Below are 22,607 nucleotides of genomic sequence, written 5' to 3'. Positions count from 1 at the left end.
GTCTAGAAGCATCGCGAAAACGCCAACCTCTAGGCGGAGAGGAACTCAAACTGGATCCACTGACACTATCCGCTCCTCACCTTTTCGGTGGTGAGGACCAGCAGCCTGGGAAAAACAGGACTGCTTGAGGGGGCAACTGCTCGGGAGCAGGTCCCACTCACCTCCTTTCGGCTTTCGGCATGCCTTCTACCTGGAACCTGGGAGCCTGACAGGGGCCTAGGCCTGGGAGTGTGAATGGGCCGAGAAGCTACCTCCTCCACAACACTTACACAAGGCACAACACTTGCATTATCACTGTGGTCTACTAACCGCTGCAAATTGTCCCCCATTTTCTGCATGGAAGACATAAACGCATTAAGGACTGACACGGTATCAGGATTGGGAGAAACGGTGTCCGGGGCAGGTAAAACTACAGGAACTACAGGGGGAGCAGGGTTAATAGGGTTTACGAAAACCTCTTGACTACCTCCTGACCTCGAAGACCTAGAAGAGGCCTTCCTAATCCTATCTTTCTCTAGCTTCTTCATGTACTTCCCCAAAGCACTCCAGTCAGACAAAGTTAGTAGTTCACACTCGTTACAAGTCAAGTCAGCAGAACATTTTTGCCCCCTGCATGAAAAGCACGAAGTGTGCGGATCTAAACTAAGCTTAACAAGCCTGGTTTTGCAGCCTTTGCTGCAAAACCGGATACCACTAGAACCTGAATCAGACATAATAGTCTAACTAATAATAACGCTCAAGCAATAACTAGCGCCAGCAAAAAACAACAAACCGAGTACTTCACCAAAAAAGGAACTAGAAGTTCGAATTGTTGAGAAATACTACCAGCAGCAGAACCGTATTACCGGTTCGGCACGGCAAAAACTAATGACGTGTTCTTGGGACGGTTCGATACCCGATGAGGGCGAAAGGTGAGGATCACCTCAGGTGGCAGAACGCTTAGCGCTAGCGCCCCATTTGAATACTGCCGTGACGTCAAAGACGACAGCTATATGTAACTACCGGGTAAGTTGTATAAGTGAAAATAAAAATTTTACAATAAAAATGACAGTTTTATGATAAAATAAGTTTTATATATATTTTCCAACTAACTACATAGCTATTAGTTTCACTTGACCATGGCAGTTCTAAATTTGAAATTTGCGGTAACACGCTATTGTTTTAGTGTAGGTAACTAGACCCCGCCCACTACCGGGGAATAATAGGTACAACAGTGCTGAAGAGCCCAATACATTTGTACCCTACGTCCATGAGAGGGGAGGTGGGAGGGCCTTGATCATGTAGTTACTTGGTAAGTATATATAAAACTTTATTTTATCATAAAAATGTCATTTTTATATAAGTAACTTACAAGTAAACTACATAGCTGAATCCCACATTGACATGTGGTGGGAAGCATGGACATTTTCCATTCAAAAACACTTAATAAAGGAGATGAATTTGAATTAGAAAAGTGGCTAGCATTAGTGTAATGCTTGTTGTAATCTATCTGGTGAGAGAGCTGCAGTGACACAGCAGTAAAGCCGAGATTTGTCTCTACTTCAGTGGGAGAACCTTGCAGTTGAGTACTCTGAAGACTGACAAGGCCTTACAAATTAAATACCCTTGCCCAGGGTGCAGTACATTAAATACAACCAGAAATTCGTTGCCACAATATTAAAACCATCACCCAACCATTAAAAACCAAGGACTGGTTGGTACTCCTGGTACACGGCACCACTAGGCATCCCAAAACTCAGCAACCTTTAACAAGGCGAGGAGAGAGACAATTGGAAGGTATATCCCCTGTCCTTCTTCCCCCAATACCATGCCAGCCACGGCCAATGGGCTTAACGTACTTCAATTATTATAGACTGTCTCCATATCGCGCAAATAATGGGAGGCGAACACTGATTTTGACTTCCAGTAAGTTGATTGGAGAATCATGGAGAGCGACAAGTTTTTCTTAAAAGCCAATGAGGTCTTACTTTAAAAATAGAGAGATAGTCTTCTTGAATCTTCAAGTGTGACTCGGAAATAACACTATAAAATGAAGGCCAAGGTGTTCCTAGACAGTGGTTGTGAGGGTTTTTTTTTACCAAACACCATAGATTCTGAGAGGGACCTCTAATCCCTTTGGTCTTATCCAAGTACTGTAGTACTTAAGGGCTCTAACTGGGCAAAGAGTTCTCTCCTGGTCTGCTGGCCCAAGGATATATAACAAGCTCTTGATCGTAAACAAATGAGGCCAAGGGATGGACGGGATTTCTTTCTTTGCCATAAATCCAGTTGTGAATGAGCAGACCGCATCTCCTTGCAAAAAACCCACTCGCTTACTGAAGGCGTGTAATTCGCTGATCCTCTTTGCCATAGCTAAAGCAACTAAAAAGTGTCTTTCTGGTTAAGTCTCTCAGCGATAAAGCGTGAATGGGTTCAAATGTAGGGCCGGAGAGCCATTTGAGGATGACATCTAGATTCCAGGAAACTGACGTAGACTTCTCTTGCTTGGAAGTATATAGGGACTTAATTAGATGTTTATGTCTTGATTAGCAGACAACTCAAGACCTCTATGTCTAAACACAGAGTTTAGCATAGATCTATAACCTCGCATTGTAGAGGTGGCCAAGCCTTTAGAGGACCTCGGAATATTAAAAAAATCTGTGATCTGTGCTACAGAGGCTTTAAAAGATGGTACACCATGTCTTCGCCACCAGTCATGAAAGATTATTCACTTTACCTGGCAGACATTAGCAGAAGACTGATGTCTGCATTTGGCGAATGCTTCTGCGGCTTTTCTTGAAAAACCCTTTGCTCTGACAAGCCCCCTGACAGTCTGAAGCCTGTCAGAGCGAGAGCGGATAAGCCTAGATGGAAGGGATGGAAGTGAGGCTGCTTTAGAAGGATTCTCTTCTGCTTCATGCTGAACGGTGGGAAGGCATAGACATCTAAGTCCGACCAGTCCTGGAGCATGGCATCTGTCGCCCATGCCCAAGGGTCTAGGGCTGGAGAACAGTAGACGGGGAGGCGATGGTTCCTCGACATTGCAACAGGTCTACCGACGGTTTTCCCAACCATTTCCACAGGTTGGTGTACATCTGTGGATTCAGTGTGCATTCCGTTGGAAGGACCTGTTTGCAGCAACTTAACTCGTCCACCAGAATGTTTAACTTTCCCTGGATGAAGCAAGTTATTATCCTGGTAAGGTTGGTCTCTGCCAAGGGAAGAAGATCCTTGGCTGCTTCGTAAAGGGAGAAGGGATGAGTCCCTCCCTGATTTTGATGAAGGCCAATGCGGTAGTGTTGTCCGAATGGACTGTGACTGTCTTGCTGTAAGTCTCCATTGCAAAATATTGAAGGGCCATGTGAATCACCTTCAATTCCCTTCCATTTATATGTAATTACTTCTCTTCTGACAACCACTTCCCAGATATTTCCATTTCGTTCAAAAGCAGCCCCCCCCCCCAACCTATATCCGATGCGTCTGGGTACAACATTAGGTCAGGGTTCAGCAGGTGCAATGACTTTCCTATTGAGAACCTCTCCTCTGCCAGCCATCAACAAAGATAATCCTTGATCTCGGTTGTCATACAGAACATTAAGGAGTCTGGGAGAGTTTTCCTCTGCCAACTGACCTTTAGGAAGAATTGCAGAACTCTTGTATGTAACCTTCCTAAAGGCACGAACTTCTCGATGGACGAGAGAGTGCCCAGCAGACTCATCCACTCGTTGGCTGTGCACGATGGGCGAGATATGAACTTTCTTACTTTCTTCCGGCAGTCTTGAATTCTTTTGTGGGATAGAAATGCCCAAAAAGTCAGAGCATTGATCCTCATCCCCAAATAGAGAATCGACTGAGTCGGAGTAAAATGATATTTTAATGATAAAATAAAGTTTGTTCATACTTACCTGGCAGATATATATATAGCTGTATTCTCCGAAGTCCGACAGAATTTCAAAACTCGGCGGCACGCAGTGGCCGGGCAGGTGGTTAGTACCCATTCCCGCCGCTGGGAGGCGGGTATCAGGAACCATTCCCATTTTCTATTCAGATTTTCTAACGCCACTGACTCCTGAGGGGAGGAGGAGGGCAATATGAATATATATATCTGCCAGGTAAGTATGAACAAACTTTATTTTATCATTAAAATATCATTTTGTTCATGAGACTTACCTGCCAGATATATATATAGCTGAATACCACCTTTGGAGGGGTAGAGACAGCCAAGAATTAGGAAAAAACCAATTATTGGTAAAATTATTTTGGTTCCTTAACTGATAGCGTAGCTGACTGAGTGGTTACTGTCACTCTAGTCTGCTTCTGCTTTACTAGAGACCCCAGCGAGGTAGTGACCTATATAGCTGGCGACTTCTAGATGATCTGTCAACGGGGCGTGACCACAATGTGACTAGATCATAGACCATACAAAGAGGACAAAAGAGCATTACTAACCACCTAACCAACACCTAAAGCGTTAGTTTGCAAAGGATTGGGAAGACTGCCTCCAGTAGTCGACCCAACAACCATAAAAACACAATTAAAAAGGGGATAGGATCAGAGTTACCCCCTGTCCCCAAGGTTGCTGAAGCAGCAATGTATGGTCCCAGCGAAAAGCAATTTTCGTATGCTACCTAAACATCTTGCCAAGAGAGTGAGGCAAACACCGAATTGACTTCGCCAAAATGTGGCACTAAGAATGTCACTGAGTACCATATTTTTCTTGAACGCCATGGAGGTAGCAACTGCCCTCACCTCGTGAGCGTTAACTCTCAACAACTTGAAGTTGGAGTCGTCACAACTAGAGTGTACGTCCTTAATGACGTCCCTAATGAAGAATGCCAGTGCATTCTTCGACATAGGTTTAACTGGTTGCCTCACAGAACACCATAAAATATCCGAGGGACCACGAGTGTCCTGTGTTCTTTTAAGGTAGTACTTGAGAGCTCTAACTGGACATAGAACTCCCTCAGGTTCCTGTCCAATAAGGTCTGCTAAACCTTTAATTTCAAAGTGTCTAGGCCAAGGGTTAGAAGACCTATCATTCTTAGCCAAGAACTTAGGGCTTAAAGAATAGACAGCATTGTGTTCCTTGAAGCCCACATGACGGCCTCGAACTTCGCTCACTCTCTTCGCCGCCGCCAGAGCCGTGAGGAATGCCGTTTTCGAGTAACATCCTTAAGAGATGCAGAGTGGAGAGGCTCAAAAGGACTAAACATCAAAAACTTGAGCACTACGTCCAAGTTCCAAGCAGGGGGAATTAGCTGAGGAACCTTGGACGTCTTGAAAGAGCTCGTAAGATCGTGGAGGTCCTTATTGTCAGACAAATCTAATCCTCTGTGTCTGAATACAATCGAAAGCATGCTCCGATAACACTTGATAGTCGGAACTGCCATATCGAGTTTTTCTCTTAAGTAAAGGAGAAAATCCGCAACCTGGCTCACAGTGATAGAGGAAGAGGAAAAGCCCTTCTTTCTACACCAACCTTTGAAGGTTGCTCACTTCGCTAGATATATCCTTTAGATGAAGAACTTCTGGCTCTAGCGATGGCCCGTGCCACCTGGCCAGAAAAACCCCTTCGCTCTGACCAAGTTTCGATAGTCTGAAAGCAGTCAGGTTCAGAGCAGGGAGATTCAAAGATATCTCGTGAAGTGGGTTTGTATGAGCAGGTCTGCTCTCATAGGAAGGGTCCTCGGAACGTCTACCACCCAGAAGAGAAACTCCGAGAACCAGTGGTTCGAAGGCCAAAACGTGGGGATGAGAGTCATCCTCGTCCCTAGTGAGGCCGCGAACTTGCGTATGACTTCTCCCAGAATTTAGAACGGGGAAAAAGGCGTAAACATCTATTCCCGTCCAATCCCAGGGAAGAGCAACTATCGCAACTGCCCCAGGGTCGAGTACAGATGAGCTTTATAGAGGAGCCTCGCTGTTCTTGAGGTCGTGAAAATATCCACAAGATGGCGACCCCAAAATTTCCAAAAATCTTGGCAAACCTCCTGATGAAGGGTCCATTCCTTCGGCAGGAGTTGATGGCGCCAACAGAGCAGGTCTGCTCGAACATTTTCGACCCCTGCAACAAAACTTGTGAGAATCGAAATGTTGCGAGCATAGGCTCAAAGAATAATCTCTCTTGCAAGGCTGAACAGGGAACAAGTAGTATTGTCCGAGTTTGCTAGAACTACACGATTGCAAACTTGGACCTCGAAGAATTGGAGAGCTAAAAGATAGCCGCCAAATCTTTGAAGTCGATGTGCCAGGACACCTGTTCCTCTCTCCAGGTTCCTAACACTTCCTCTCCCTCTAGTGTTGCCCCCCAACCTGTTGACGACCCGTCGGAAAAACAACACTAGGTTGGGGTTCAGAAGCTTGAGGGAGATCCCTTTCTGCAATTTCGTTGGATCGAGCCACCACCACAGATCTCTTTATATAAGGAAGAATTCTCAATTCCTCTTTCAAGTCTTCCTTGCTTTACCAGTTCTCCAACAAAAAGAACTGAAGAGGCCTGAGATGCAGACTCCCCAGAAAACAAACTTCTCCAGCGAGGAAATGGTCCCCAGCAGACTCATTCCTTCCTTCACCTAGCATGTTTCCTTTTCCAAGAAGGCCGAGACTTTTTCGTACATAGAAGTTGCCGTTCTTGCGACGGAGACGCTATAAAAGCCGCTGAATACATCTGAATTCCCAGACACAATGGACAGTGAGGGGATCAGCTGCGACTTCTCCACAGACCAGAAGTCCCAGGGACTTCACGAGTTGCAGAGTCAACTGAAGGTCCTCCAGATACCTTCGCCTTCGACGACGCTCGAATCAACCAGTCGTCCAAGTAGAGTGAGATCCTGACGTGACAGGTGCAACTGCATCGCAACGTTTTTCATGAGACGACGTAAACACCCTCGGAGCAAAATGTGACGCCAACAGCATCTGGTTTCCCAGGCGGTCACCCATCCAAGTACTGACCAGACCCAACGTTGCTTAACTTCGCTGATCGGACGAGAAGCGGTGTTTTCAACGTGGTATGGTCGTTGTGCAGAGTCCAAAGCAGAGAGCCCTGAACTGGTACGTCTAGTCCCCCAAGACAACCTGAGATACTTCATCGAACGTGGATGAATTGGGGCGTGAAGATAAGTATCTTGGAGATCCAAAGATACCATCCAATCCCCGGGATGAAGGGCTCCTAGTATTGACTGCGAGGTCTCCATCTTGAACTTTTCCTTCCGGACCAAGTTGTTCGACCTGTTGACGTCCAAGACGGGTCTCCAGCCTACTGAAAGTTTTGGGACTAGAAACAATCTGTAGTAAAATCCCGGGAACACCGAGTCAAGACCTGTTCCACTGCTCTCCGCTCGAACATCTGTTCGAGCAGGTCAAACAATTTTCTGTTTGACAGGAAGGCAGTTGGGAAACAAAAACAAAGGAGGAGGAGACAGGAAGGGAATCAAGTAACCTCTCTCTAACAGTAGGAGGGACCAAACGTCTGCCCTCACTCTTTCCAGGCTTGTGCAAAAAGACGCCTGGTTGCAAAGGGAGTCTGGAGATGAAAGGAGTCACTTGCTACCTCTCTTGGAAGTGACATTCCTTCGGGAAAAAAACTCTCTCGTGGTGCGGGGTCTCGTGTTGCTTCCCATGGAAGCCCCTTTGTTAGGCAAATATTTAGCTTTCGTTTACTTTTTGTATCATTGAGATCGGTGCAATCGTTATGAAGGAGATGCAGTTTGAATGTCGATAACTTTAGTTTTGAGAAAAACGATATTTTTTGCTTCTCTGTGTATTTATTTGCTTGCTGTTACACAGTTTGATGTTTTTATGACATAATGAAAAGCCAAAAAATAAACCTGCAAAGTAATATAACCTCGCTAAATGAAGCTAAATGAAGCGAGTGTCAAAACACGGCTCAGGTTGGGCAGCGCGACGTATTACTTAGTCAAGCTCTGAGCTGCTACTGACTGACTGCCACTGACTGCCCTGCGGCATTCCTGTCTTTCGCTGATGCGTACTAGGTCCACAGGTTGCCATAGATCGCATTAGATATTATTATTTCATAGCTAAAAGGAAATTACCACCGATATACTGACAATATCATTACATTATACGAAAAATTAATTTGACTATGATAGGGTTACTGTTTTGTTTATAACTCCTAACTGTGGCGAACTTTTAAATAAAACTTTCTGAGAAGATAGTCAGGATATGTATGATGCCATATATAAAATATCCCAGAAAATTTGATTTCCGATTTTTTCGTCAAACGCTCCCCTTAAGACAAAGACAACTGCGAAGGTGGAGAGAGAGGAGCCGAAGGTTGAAAAGTCTCAGGAAACAGATCCTTAAGAAAAAAGCCAGAGTCTGAAAACCAGAGGAAGAAGAAGACGAAAGAAGTTTCTCTTCATACAAAGGCAGTGACGAAAGAGGATGTTCTTCCGCAGCTGGAGGGTCTTGAGTGAGTGGAGAAAGTAGTTCCGATTCGCCGATACGTAAGCGGGAACTCCCGCGAACGAATAAGTCGTCAACTAGAGTACGTATAGTAAACATAAAAAATGTGGAACACTTCACGATTAGCGTGTCATCCTTGCGCAGGGGCCATGCTAATCTTCTCTGTATCGTTCCAATTTTAGTATATGTACTGCCGAAGCAAGTACTGGCTAAATTAAGAAGGACATCAGATGTTGAAGCGGGTAGTTGTGCGACATGATGAACAACTGGAGCGGCGTCAACACAAGACTTGAAGCTATACGGCGAAGCGAGCGCGGAGCGTCATGGCGTGACGCACGAGAGGCTCCGTGGCAAGTACTAGAAGAGAGTCACAGCGTGGCGCGCGCGAAGCGTCATGGCTAGGCGCGCGCCGAGCGTCAAGGTGAGGCGCGCGTGAAGCGTGAGAAGCGCACGAAGAGCAAGACGCGCTCCTGGCGCGAGACAAGAGAAAAGGCCAACACCTCAACTCGGGGAAGACGAATAGGAAGCCACTAAACACTCTCTCTAGACGACAGACGAGAAGCCCCAAAACATCTAGCAGACGAGGAACACGAAGCAGGAGATGAAGGTGAAAGTCTGTACCTCTTAACAGGCAGATTCGAATCTTGAAAGGTTCATGAGAGCATCCAGCTGTTGTTGCAAACCCAACAAAATCTTACGCGTTGGAGAAGCAACTCTCTCGGGAGAAGGGCTGAACCTGAGAGAAGGAAAGGGGCGAGAGACGTATACTTCCTTCCACAGGGGAAGAAGCTCTAGCCCTTGCCTTAGCGCGACAGGGGGGTCGAGTAGCGTCATCATTCGAAAAACACTTTATTCTCTTCTGCAGAGGAATATCCACGCAACTTTCGGGGAAGAGTACAAACGTCTAGAGGAAGAGGACGTGAAGCGTCCTCTCCTCTAAGCTTCTCTTAAGAGGGCGAGAGTCCAACCGAGCTCCAACCGAGGCGGGAGGACGTGTCGGAGGACGAGAAGCAATCCTTCAGGATGCGTGCCTGAGCACGATCCCTGGCAGCCTGGGTAGCGTCATCAGGACCTGCCGAAGGGACGCCAGATCGGTGGGAAGCCCCCGTAACCCTCATGCGGCTTTCGACATGCCCCCTCCCTGGTCCTGGGAGTTCGACAGAGGTCCAGGCCTAGAGGCATTATAGGGCCGATCTGACGCCCCCTCCACAACACTAGGGGCACTAGCACTAACACTATGCGTTTGAATTGCATTCACTTTAGGTTCAAGAGCACGCATGCATTGACTCCACACGAGAGCCAGGAAATTACCTTCTGCAGCAACAAACTACAGGGTTAGTACTAAAATTTACTACAGGGTTACTAGTAGGAGAAAACCTGACTTTCCATCTAAGGATGCACTCTAGGAGGAAGATTTCCTCAGCCTATCACGCTCCAATTTAAGCATATAGGCTTCATATTTCTTCCACTCACCCTCAGACAATCCCACACATTCATTACTGATTATCATAGAGCATTGAACACCCTTACATATCATACATAAAGAGTGAGGAACTATCAAAGTCTTCGATAGCCTCACCTTACATTCACCCAAGCTACAGACTCAATAGCTAGAGGTAAGACATCTTAATTATAAGAAAAGTCAAAAGCAAAATCAAAAACGGTCCACAAAGAGCGTATGCCAAGTCACAGATCCAGTCGAATACCAAAAAACAACCAAAATACTTACGTGACAACAAATTTCGAAATCCAAATGGCGGAGGAACTGACAACAGGTGTTGACAGTCCGGCGACAGAGAAAATCTGAATAGAAAATGGGAATGGTTCCTGATACCCGCCTCCCAGCGGCGGGAATGGGTACTAACCACCTGCCCGGCCACTGCGTGTGCCGCGAATTTTGAAATTCTGTCGGACTTCGGAGAATACAGCTATATATATATCTGGCAGGTAAGTCTCATGAACAAATTGGGATTTCTGGACACTGATTAAAAGACCCAACTCTTGGGCCCGTAGTAGTCTTTTGAAGGTCCTCCGTGCATCTTTTCTTCAATGGGGAGCATAGTAGCCAGTCGTCCAGATATAAACAGACGTTGTTCCCCATGAGATGGAGCCACCTCGCTACATGGGCGAGAACACGGTGAATACTTGCAGAGCTGTCAAGAGGCCGAAACAGAGAGCCTTGAATTGAAGGACCCTGCCCTGGAATATGAACCACAGATACTTCCTTGAGTCCAGATGTACTGGGACATGGAAGTACGCATCCTCCACATCGATCGTTACTATCCAGACTCCCTGATGAATGGCTTACAGGACTGGATGGTTTGTTTCCATTTTGAACTTGGTGGTCTGCCAAAAAAGTTCAACGCACCGGTGTCTAGGACTGGTCACCAACCTCCCAACGCCTTGGGGACGATGAACAGATGGTTGTAAAACCCCCCTGTGTTTATGTCTTTGACCAACTCCACAGCTCTTTTCCTGAGTAGCAACAATACTTCTTACTTCGGGGCCAAAAACCTCTCCAAGCCTTCCGAGTAGGCTGTTAAGCTGATGGGTGAGGATGTCAAAGGAGGTTTTTCTCTGAACAGGATGGCATACCCCTCTTGTAAGACTTTTACTACCCAGGATTCTGCGTTCCTGGCTTCCCATTTGTCCCAAAACTGGATAAGCCTGGCTCCTACAGGAATACGGAGGACCAGCCCCTCACTTGCAAGAGGCTGGTTTGGAGGATGACTTCTTGGTTGGCTGGACTGATCGCAGATTCGAACGTGAGCGAGGCTGAAATTTGGTTCTCCGGGCTTGAAAGGGCTGCTGTCACAATGGGGAGGCAGTTCTTGTGCTGAACGAAACTAAAGTGCCATGGGTTGGTTCCTTGGCATGCCTTGTCAACTGCAACAAAAGGACCTGAGTCGACTTCTTCTGTAAGTTGGATGCGATCTGTTCTATTGTAGCTCTTGGGAATAAGGCTGACCGATCTAAAGGCGCAAACAAGGGAGCTCATCTTTTTGAGGGAGTAACACCTTTGGAGATAAAGGTACATCATAGTTCCCTTTTCTTAAGAACCCCCACGGATAATAAGGTAGCCAGCTCCTGGGAGCCATCCCTAATGGTCTTATCTGCCCATGAGAGTACTCCCAGCCAGTCTGCAGTGAAGTCCTCTTGAAGTGTACTACAGTCTTCTATTTTCTTGGCCAACACCCCAATTGTCCAGTCTAGGAAGCTGAATACTTCACAAAACGGTCTAATTCCGAAGCCGTGAACATAATCTTAGCAGAGTTAAGAACTGATCTCCACATTGTGTCTACAAGGCTGGAGAAGACCCCCTGGGAGGAGGCAGAAACTCCCAGCGAAGGCGCCTCCCCAGTGGAGTAAGACGAGTACCTCCTTAGCGACAGACGGGAGGGAGGTGCACTGAAAACTGCTTTACCCAGCTCCCTCTTTCCTGCTAACCAACTGTCAATGCCTGATAATGCCTTCATAAAGGATGAGAAAAGGATCATCTTCAGTAGTCTGGAGGCCTCTAATAGCTGTCTCATCATAAAGGATGAACCAGGTGATGACGGGGGCCTTGGAGAGAAGAAAGTTGGATAGCAGAAGAGGAGGTATCTCAAGGGGGCTGAATATGCTGACATAGGATGATCTTGATGAACGGCTTCTTCGCCGTCTTCCTCATTTGATGTAATGAGAGGAGGAGCTAAGTCCGCCTGATCCTGTGTAGCACCAGGTTGCTTTTGTAAAAGCCCAAGGAAAGGTTCCAATGAAGGATCCGTGATGGCAGGCGTTGGCGCCAAATGTTTGGCTTCTGGTGCCAAGCATACCGAAGGCAAAAATTCTGGCACATGGTGCTCGGGAACTGGGCATACGGACACTGGGCGCCTCTCAGCAGTTGGGCGCTCGGACACTGAGTGCTCGCACTGAGTGCCTGATTGCTCTGACACTGGGCAATCCGACACCATATACTCGGACACTGGGCGTTCGGACGCTGTGCGCTCGGAGGGTGGGCGCTTGGAAGTTGGACGTTCGGAAGTTGGGCACTCGGACACTGGGTGCTTCAACACAGAACGGTCAGACACTGCACGTTCAGAAACCAGGCACTCGGCCGCTGGACGCTTGGACAACTTGGATGAGGAATGCCGCATCATAGACTGGCTCACCGTCATCAAAGTGTCATGCACAAGTCGATCAGGACTAGAAGTTAGGCGTTCAGACACTGGGCGTTTGGACACAAAACACTTTGACACTGCACGTTCGGACACTGGGCGCTCAGGCAACTTGGATGAGGAATGCCGTGTCAAAGACTGGCTCTCCATCACCAAAGTGTTATGCACAACCCGCTCGGGATTAACCCAAAAACTGCAGGAGGGAAGAGGACTGTGCTCTTGTTCCCTGAGAGTCTTAAGTGGGAGTGGGGAAGGGCACTCAGCAGTAGCAGCATGCCTTTTCAATGGCCCTGACACTTGAAAAACGTTTACGCCCCCTGTCCACACTGGTGTCCGAATCAGTGGACGACAGAGCATGCACATCCATATGAACGCCTTTCCAATGGCGTTCTGCTGAGTCCTGGGTTTGATCAACAGGCTTGGTTGAGGGGGCAACTACCCTTAGGCAAACCCCACCAACCTCCCTTCGACTTCCAGTTTGCTTCCTCCTAGGTTTGGGGGAGTCTAACATTGGCCGTTGTCTAGGGACATTGGTGGGACAAGTAGTCACCTCCTCCACTTGCACTGCACTTGCACCAACACTAATTACGCTTACCTGTCTAGGCTGGAGATGGCATCGGGTTTGGAAAATGGGAGGCAGGTAACAGAGTTTGAGGAAACGTCGGAGGGCTGGTTGGGAAGCAATATCCGATTTCGGAGTAGAAACCTGACTAGCTAAACCTTTAGCCTTGGCTCTAGCAACAGCCTTTCTCTGTCTGTTTCTTTGGAGTCTCTCTAGATGTGCTTCCAAAACTTTCCATTTACCCTCACCCCAGTCTTTGCATTCATCATATTTAAGTTCAAACAAGCAAATCTGCCCTTGACAATGGCTACACAAAGTGTGCAAGTCATACTTAGCAGAAGTAAGTCTAGTATTACAGACTTTGCTGCAATACCTAATACTAGATACGCTAGAATCTGACTTACTAAGTCACAATAAGTCACAAGTCTGAATAATCAACTAGCTAAGCTAATAAACAGCACACTGCCAACACGAACGAATACTTCACCAATGGCGAAAGATACATCATTTGGAGAAATTCAGATCAGAGCTGCTCAACCGACTGTGTACAGTTGTTCACTGGCAGAAACAAATTGGGCTCTTCGGCACTGTTGTATCTATTCTTCCCCAGTAGTGGGCAGGGTCTAGTAATCTACACTAAAACAATAGCGCATTACCGCGATTTCAAATTTAGAACTGCCGCGGTTAAGTGAAACTAATAGCTATGTAGTTACTTGGTAAGTTACTTATATAAAATTGATTTTTTAAATATTTACCTACTATGATACCTGTAATTCTCGCCTGATGCGGGAATGTCAGCTATCATAATAGAGAAGTAAGATTGATTTTTCTTTAAATATACTTGCAACTGGGTCCCTAATCCCATTGCTTAGCTGAAGGGCATTTCTTTGTTATGTGAAAATTTGCCTGTAAAGCCAAGCACCTGGCACTTCCAACCATCTAGCACTCTAAGACAAGAGAAAGCTGCAGTTTATGGTTTCTGTCATTTTCTCTGGTAAACTAATATTCTCACCTTATTCATATTAAACTGCTGATCCTTCCAGCCCAAGATAAACTACCAGGCCATACAACTTAATAGTTTACAGCTAAAGATAAGGTATTTTAAATTCATACTAGTGCTCCCAATACAACTGTCTCCACTGACCATTACTGCCCATGATTTGCACTTAACTGGTTTTTTTTTAACACACCTTTCCCTCTTCAGCAACACCTGCCCAGACTCCCTAACCCTTCCATCTCCCAAAGATTCTTTGGTTCTGCTAGACATAATCCTGAAATTATATTCTAAACTTAAACCTAAATTTTAACCTTGTTTTCCTTCTTACTTTACTTTCACTGTAACATTGGGCTATTTGCAGACTAGAGGATAAAAGTTAGCCAAATAGCCAAATATACCGAAAAAGTTTTAGAACTGAACTTTATTGCAAGATTGCTACAACATTAGAAAAGTATTTTCCCAAGTGATCCACAGCTTCGACTGGAAACCCAATTTTTTTCTGAAATTGCCAATCTTCAAAAGTCACAATTCAATCTTACACCATGACACATGTAGCTCCTCCTTGACCACAATAATCCAAGGTTGAAGCGTGATTGATCAAAGTAGGTCATGCCCTGAATTCTGAGCTGTTTAAATTTGGCAAAAAACCAGGTTGTGGTTAAACTCTGTTAGCCAACTACAGTTATCTTTTTAATGTCAACTAACGGCATTGCTTTCACTTCTGCCTACTTTGATTCTAACAGTATCCATTGGCTGTTTCAAACTTATAGCAGCAATATGCAGAGCCTACCTGTAACCTGTGAAGAATTTCTAAGCTTAACCTAAGAATTTCTAGGTTTAACCTAAGATTCAGTGCTCGATATAGGTACTCATTTGCAGCATATACAGCTACTACGTGATTATAGAAGAATGTACACATTTTGCAAAGTGGGCCAAGTATATTACATAAAAGAGGAAGTTTTTTCCCATGGATCAGCCATGTGAATTTCGCCACTGCAGCAACAAATCTTGTCAAAATGATTTATTTCCCAGATAAGGATGGAATGGAAGATACAATTTAGGCCATGGGCCAAGCACTGGGACCTATGAGGTCATTAAGTGCTGAAAGGGAAATTGAGAGTAGAAAGGTCTGAAAGGTGCAAAAGGAGGAAAACCTTGCAGCTGCACTATGAAACATTGCTAGGAGAGGATGGAAAGAAAGATATAAGTTATGTATACCTTAGAAAGAATATGAGCAAAGATACAGTAAACGAAAATGAAGGGGGGTTGTAGCTAAGGGTCAAAGGAGACACTGCAAAGAACCTTAAGTAATGCCTACAGTGCACTGCATTACATGCACTGATGGCAATAACCCCCTATAGTGTTTCCTTGATAGGTATCATTCTTTGAGGGCTGTCATATATTGCATAGAACTATTTTTCATTTCATTTATTGCTGGGTGCAACAGTACAGAAAAGAGCAAATTTAGATTGAACTTGAAACTCTGATCTCAGCACACAGCTGTTTGGAGTAAATACTGTTGATTGCACTGACAATTTAATTAAAAATAACAAAAAGGTTGGCAAGTCAGGTCATATTAAGGAAGTCAATAACAGCAAGTTTGGAAAATTTAAAGGTTCTCAATGGAACTGACCAAGATACCTGTGACTTGTTTTCAGTGTGGTTCTTGATAGTATGGGAGAAACTTGGTGTTGCTATAAAAAATAGCTACCTACTCTGACTTTTGGAAAATGTATAGTACTGTTTGGATTATTTCTTGAGCCATCAAACCATTAACCATAGTTTGAACTTCGCCAGTCAGGATGACCTTAATGTAAATAAATACTAATTCCATAGTGTCTCAATAGCATGACCATAAAAAGGCAGTACTACCATGAAGCAGTACAAAGAAAAAAAATATGTACAATGGCTATTTTTCCACATGCTGTGTTTCAAAGTCGTAGCTAGATGGTTCAGCAATCAGGAACCTATGCTTTCAACAAGCAAGCATACCTGGCCGGAACCTGATGACTTCAGTATTTCAGCAGCTTTGAATTAGCCTATGTAAAGACTGATTTTGTGTACTTTCAGGTACCAGTCAAGAATATTGCAGGGGGGAGAAGCACAACCTCTACCCAGGTCAGGTCATGGCACCCAAAGTAAGGTTAGGTTGGGAAATAGCCCTAGAAGTTATTTATTATGTGAAAGCCATGGCCAGGACACACATCCAGTCAAAAAGTCTACATATGTTGTTGTATGTCACTTTAAGTAGTTTCTCTAAAATTCTCTCTGTTCATTTCAGGTGTTTTTATAAAATTCTTTGTTATACCACTCAAAAAAATGTGCAGTTTTTTGATTTACAGTCAATTTTTTGCAAACAGCAACCTTGGTCTACGCGATGACAGGCAGGGCAGCCGGTCGAGACTACAAAGTCTACCCCAAAGCCAAATCAAAGTCCTTCAAAAAGAAGGCATGGTGCTTACCCCATACAAACGGGAAAAAAGCACGTTAAAAGAAGAAGAAGAATACCATCTTGCTTTGAACATTTCTGACATTCTCTCATTAGCATATTCGTAGTGTTTGAGTCCTAGGCCGAACTTCATATTCATCAATTATGGGGAACCAAAGTGGGAAAGCTGGGTTCTTGTGTGGGGGTGAAAAACAAAATGAGTAAAATCCAATGATGTACTGAATCGAACCTAAACTGGGCCCCCAGGTCCTTAAATGATCAGGGACTGGACACACCCATCAAATCTACCCTGGTACACTGTAACTTGAAATATATCAGGCTTTGACCTATCTAACCAGGGTGCTGGGTACTTATCTGGGGCACTGTAAATTAAAATATGGTTGCCTTTATTCCCCTGGATTGCCCATCTAACCTATCCTGGGCACTGAAAATTAAAATATTTAATACCGTTTCAATCTAACCTAACTTTACTTATGTCTTGTCCTTACCTGATCCCTGCTAACATAGCCTAAATCACCAGTCCCTTACTTCGAAACTGTGTGGTGTATTGTTAAAAAAAACTTCAATGAAACACAATCAGAACTTGAAGAAATCATGGGGATGTTACAATACTTCTTGTCACTTCACTTACTTTGTATTTTCACCCACCTAAAAACCCAGCTTTCCAACTGTGGCCCCATAATTGCAGGATATAAGGGGTTCCAGTATCTTTAAACTACCATGTTACTGAAATGAATTTCAGAAACAGTCAAAATACACTAAATAATGCAAGTCAGCCAAAATAATCCATGGAACAAGTTACAAGTGTGTACCAAAGGAACTTTGACCAAGAACTGAAGCATCCTTTTCAAGAATATAAACTCCGTAAAACAATGAACAAAAGAACCAGTCAATTTGTGTTGTTCATACCAATAATATCTGCTAAAAATAACAAAATTCCAAATATATGTATTAGCCATCCTTCCCACACCCCAGTGATCTAAATAAAATCTGGTCAGAAATATGAACAAAGAACTTTGAAAATTCCAAGTGGGTAACAACTTTTGTTGGTAAACTGGTAAAAATAAATTTTTTGGTAGATATTTATGATTTTCTTATTAAGCATATTATAGGGACTTACAACCACAGCATGAAAACTCAATACTGGCCACACATTTTTTGGTAATTTGTTTTAATATCAAAACCATTCCTATGAGCAACACATTTAGTACCAGCCCCTTGGGATGAATGCTAAAAAATAATAAAAATACGGTAAATATCTCAGTATATTTGCAATAAATCTTAACATGAATTTCTTACGAAGTTTATTAAGGAGGCTTAAACACACAGCATTAAAGTCATATGATACCCATTCCTTACTGTATATGTAAATACCATGTACTTTTCAAATATTACCCTTTTCGGTAGAACTATATAGTAGCTCCGCAGGGCAACTGCCTTCTAACTTAACTTTTTCTACAGTTTTTTGGTTGCTAATTATGAATTTACCTTTAATTTTTGGTGCTCGAGTGTAATTACTGTAATTAACCCCTGAAGTCCATCCAACAAGGGGTTTCCATACGCGATCTTTACAAGACAGAGCACAGGTACGTCTGTTTCGAATGGTTCCTATCCAGTCCGGGAAGTGCAATAACTTGTTAACATATGGGTACCCAACCCCACACCCGGGCCAGTACTAAACACAGCGAAGGGACATTCCATTTGGACGACAACAAACAGATGCACCGCTAGTACCAGAACCCCTAAAAGTGTAGAAAAAACCAGTTGAAAAGTTAAAAAAGTTAACTTAAAAACAGGTGTGGAGCTAATATAAAGAATTACCCCCTTTTCTATTCTATTACCATGGAAACTAACACTAATTTTGCATTACAATTAAAATGCCTAGCATCAGTAGGATAGCCTACCACAGGAGTGAAATATTCTTAGGACAGAGGCTACTCAAGCTTAGCCCTCTGCTTGAAGACGCACTCTAGGCTACCCAAGGATAATCTACAATTTCAATGGGCAGTTTCGTCAAATGTGTCTTACCTCCTCAATACAATACATTAGAGAACATGAAGTTTTGCTATAAAGGCAACTTGTTACTTGAAAGGGAGGAAATGTAGGTTAATCCTACAGTTTTGGGGTCCAAATTCATTGCACTAGAAATGGGGGTTAATCCTACAATTTAGGGGTCCAAATTCACTGGACTACGTAAAGTCAAGAACAGCACACTGATTTATCAAATATTTGCTGTATCATGGAAAACAAAGAAAGAATGAGCAGTTTCTCTGCTTACAGTAGCAGAAATTGTAAAACAAAAGGGGGGGGGGGATTATGGGAAACATCAAACAAATACATGTCTTAGGGGATATGGACCCATAGAATTTTGAAAATAAGCCGCATTTATCTATGTATTAATGAACTTCAAATGTATCTGGAAGAGACTTACTTGCAGTGGAATGAAGAATTGTGAATTATGCAACAAAAGAACACAGGTGACGACGGTACACTCTTACCAAAGGAGTCACTGACTTGAAGTTTTGAACTGAAAGTGTGTACCAACTATCGAGGGAGGGGCAGTGTTGCCAACTAAACTGACCTAAAAGATTTTCTGGAAAGCACCCGCAACACTAAGTTAAGGGGCCCACACGAACTATTGGGACGCGTCAACAATCAGGTTCAGCATGGAGAGTCTTAATTTTTGGTAACTAATGCGCATAGCCAACTGTATCCTCTAAGGTTTTGTAATATTACAGTCAGCTAAATATTTAACTGAGTAAGGATCACAGAGAAACAAAATCACCAAATAATGAGCATGGAATACAGTGAAAATAAAAGTAGATTAAAACTAAAGTATACTGAAGTGGCGATATCACATTGTAAAAACTTAATTTCATATTTTTTCAGGACTTCATATGATTGATGTCTCTTTATTTTAGGTCTGTTTCTCTACAAAAGAATTCTCTACTTTGTGTTGTCAGCTGAGCATTTTCACGAAAGTACTACTGTCTTTATTTAAAAACCCCAACCGAAAATTTACAGTTTTATTTTCAAACAATACTCATATAAATTATACCCGTAAATACTAATTGCAACGCCAATTTGTCGAAAAATCAGTAATTTCTTAGCATTTCTGCTAGGAACGTTTTGCCGATACAAAACAGCAAACGAACTACCGTAACAGAAAACAAGAATGTTCGACTTTTTAAAAATATAAAAATTTAAAAAAATTCATGAACTATTAATAGATAATGAAACACTATTTTAGGGTTTCATTTCATACATACATACATTCATATGTACGTACATGCATACGAGCAGAAAATAAGCAACACTGGGTCAAGCAAGTATCTTAGGAGACTAGTGAGATATACATCATCCGTGGGAGTGGGTGTATGACTAGGAATCTCATCACAAAAAACTTGCAGAGAACTGAGAAGCTACCATCTTCTTGAGCCATCCCTTAGACGAGAAAAGGGCATCGTATTAAGCAGTACGTTGTGGGCATTGCCCCCCTAGGAAGAACCACTAATGGTTTGGAGTACAGCATGTATTTAGAGCAGAGTACCTTGTGAAGGCTTGTGTATCCTGTGGTGAAGGAAATGCACCCTAAATGGTAAATAAACCACTTCTGAAGACACTAGCGGATCCAGAAAAATTTCATGGGGACACCAATTTTCATATTATGTATGTATGTATGTATGTATGTATGTATGTATGTATGTATGTATGTATGTGTATATATATATATATACATATATATATATATATATATATATATATATATATATATATATATATATATATATATATATATCTATATATTTACTGTAATATGTCTGTATGCATGTATATGTAAATATATATATACGTATATATGTATATATATGTATATATACATATATATCTATACTATACAAATATATAAAGAGAGAAAAAAAGAGCGAGAGGGATAATGCAAGCATTTTACTTAGAATTCAGTAGTTAATATTTGAAGTATTTATTGTTAATCCTATAATAGATATTACATTTTTTCCCATATATATTTGTCATTTATGTTATTATTATCTAAATCTTCAATATTATTATTTTGTCATTATGTTTGATGGATCCGCTAGTTTCTGAAGACAATGAGAACCACTCTTTTCACTCCTGTGGAATCCCTTAAAAAAAAAAAAAAAAAAACACTCTTGCGACTCCCTATGGTGAGAAAACCACCAAATGGCTGGGGCAAAGGTTGTCAGACCCATTCCCTGTAACGATAAAAAAAAAAAAAAAAAAAAAAAAACAAAGGGTACAAAATAAAGTCTTGGTGTTAGAATGTGCATGGATCTGTTGCAAATTTAAATAACACAGAACAGTTGTTTGAGTTGTGATTTTAAAATTTAGGCAATAAATATTTGTTATAAACAGTGAAAGATGACACGTAAGACTTGTTTATTTTGATGTACATTCTTTTAAAAGTGGTTTTTCACTGACGGTTAATCTTCTACTCATAAAGAGCCCAGTATATATTTTATTGCACAATAATGACAACAATATGAATACTAAAGTAATAATTATATTGAAGCTTAAATAATAATAATAATAATAATAATAATAATAATGAGACAGGATACACATACCTGGGAATAATGGATGGAGGTGATATAAAACACCAAGAGATGACGGACACGATCAGGAGAAATACAAATGTTGTTAATACAAAGCATATTATATTTTACTGAATAACATTGTTCCATATTGTGTTACTGAAAATGTCCATGTTAACATTACTCAGTACAAATGATGGAGACTTTCCCATGCCCTTTCCAACAGTTTGAAAGTCATATTTTGCGAAAAATTCAAATTTCCAGTATCTTGCACAAAACAGTCAGTTTTATAAAAATGTTCCTGTCTGATATCCATGGTATCAGATACGATTTATAACTTATCACTAATAGGTACTTCAATAAATAGTGATACTACAGTGAGACTCACAAGAATTAAAATTAATCTGTACATTATTTAAAACCTCACACGTCTCGAACTGTCGACCTAACCGCTCAACTCTCCTCACTGCTGGGAGAAAGGGAGCTGGTGATTTGGTACGATACATGTACATGTGCTACCGGTGTCTAAGCGATGTCAGGCAGGGCAGCCGATCGAGACTACGGTCTTCCCCAAAGCCAAATCAAAGTCCTTCAAAAGAAGGCATCGTGCTTGTCCCATACAAAAAAATGGGAAAAAGCACGTTAAAAGAAGAAGAACTTGAAACTACAGCCAATGATCATCCGGGGTCTGATCGCGGATATTGGAATGAACAAGATATTTTATGGTCATTGATAGCGAAAAAATCAAGCAGGATGTGGAAAACTTTTAAATTATCAAAATTTCACCAGCTTTGTAGAAAACATCGATAAGAGCATGGTGTAGGCTAAGTGGTATATCGAAATTTATTAGCAAAGCGAGAAAGATATCTCTGAAAAATTGTTATACCAGTCAGAAATATGGATTGATTGAACTTGTGCATCTAACCAGCTTGTTCATGAGCTGGGTATCTTCTGCACATACGTGTTCAAGTTATTGTACCTTTGTATAAGCAGGGGAAAAGGAGGCACCATCATCATTTGACAATATCCTTTAACATATTTAAATGCAAAGAAATATTAGCCTCTCTCTATGAAATTCTCGCCCCCCAAAAACAAAAATGATCAAACGATAATATTAACGAACTGTATTCCATACATAATGTTATACTATTTATAATATTAACGAACTATATTCCCTACATACTGTAATGTTATACTATTTAGCGTATCTCAAAAATGAAATATAAAATCATTCAGGTGCTTCAAGGCTTTTTCCATTTTTTCTTCTCATCAGTCATCATTCACGATTCCCTCCCCAACCTCGGAAAATGCCTAATTTTTTTCTATTCGCCTCCCTACCTCATTTCAGGTCATATTCATAATTACTGCCATTGAGGAACTTTCATGATCTCTGTGAAAACCACTCTTATGATTATGGAATTTTTAGCAGCCATTGCATCAGAGGAAATGTCTTACCTTCTGATTT

At 42.5% G+C, this 22,607-nt stretch overlaps 1 long non-coding RNA gene and 2 other non-coding genes across 3 annotated transcripts in view; all 3 read right to left on the bottom strand.

Annotated features, from left to right (window-relative positions):
• The window catches only part of LOC136840626 (uncharacterized), a 42,936-nt gene extending 23,674 nt beyond the window's left edge, over window positions 1–19,262 (bottom strand). The window contains exon 1 of the long non-coding RNA XR_010853671.1: window positions 19,000–19,262. This is a non-coding gene — a long non-coding RNA (uncharacterized lncRNA). The remainder of the gene's footprint in view (window positions 1–18,999) is intronic.
• LOC136841345 (5S ribosomal RNA) lies at window positions 6,883–7,000 on the bottom strand. Its single transcript, XR_010853896.1, has one exon. It is a non-coding gene; the product is annotated as a 5S ribosomal RNA (ribosomal RNA).
• LOC136841329 (U6 spliceosomal RNA) lies at window positions 8,504–8,609 on the bottom strand. Its single transcript, XR_010853883.1, has one exon. It is a non-coding gene; the product is annotated as a U6 spliceosomal RNA (small nuclear RNA).
• Window positions 19,263–22,607: the final 3,345 nt, after the last annotated feature.

This window comes from Macrobrachium rosenbergii, chromosome 8 (assembly GCF_040412425.1).
Source record: "Macrobrachium rosenbergii isolate ZJJX-2024 chromosome 8, ASM4041242v1, whole genome shotgun sequence".
NCBI classification, from domain to species: domain Eukaryota; kingdom Metazoa; phylum Arthropoda; class Malacostraca; order Decapoda; family Palaemonidae; genus Macrobrachium; species Macrobrachium rosenbergii.
The sequence above is the reverse complement of the archived record's forward strand: the minus strand, read 5'-3'. Positions and strand labels throughout refer to the sequence as shown.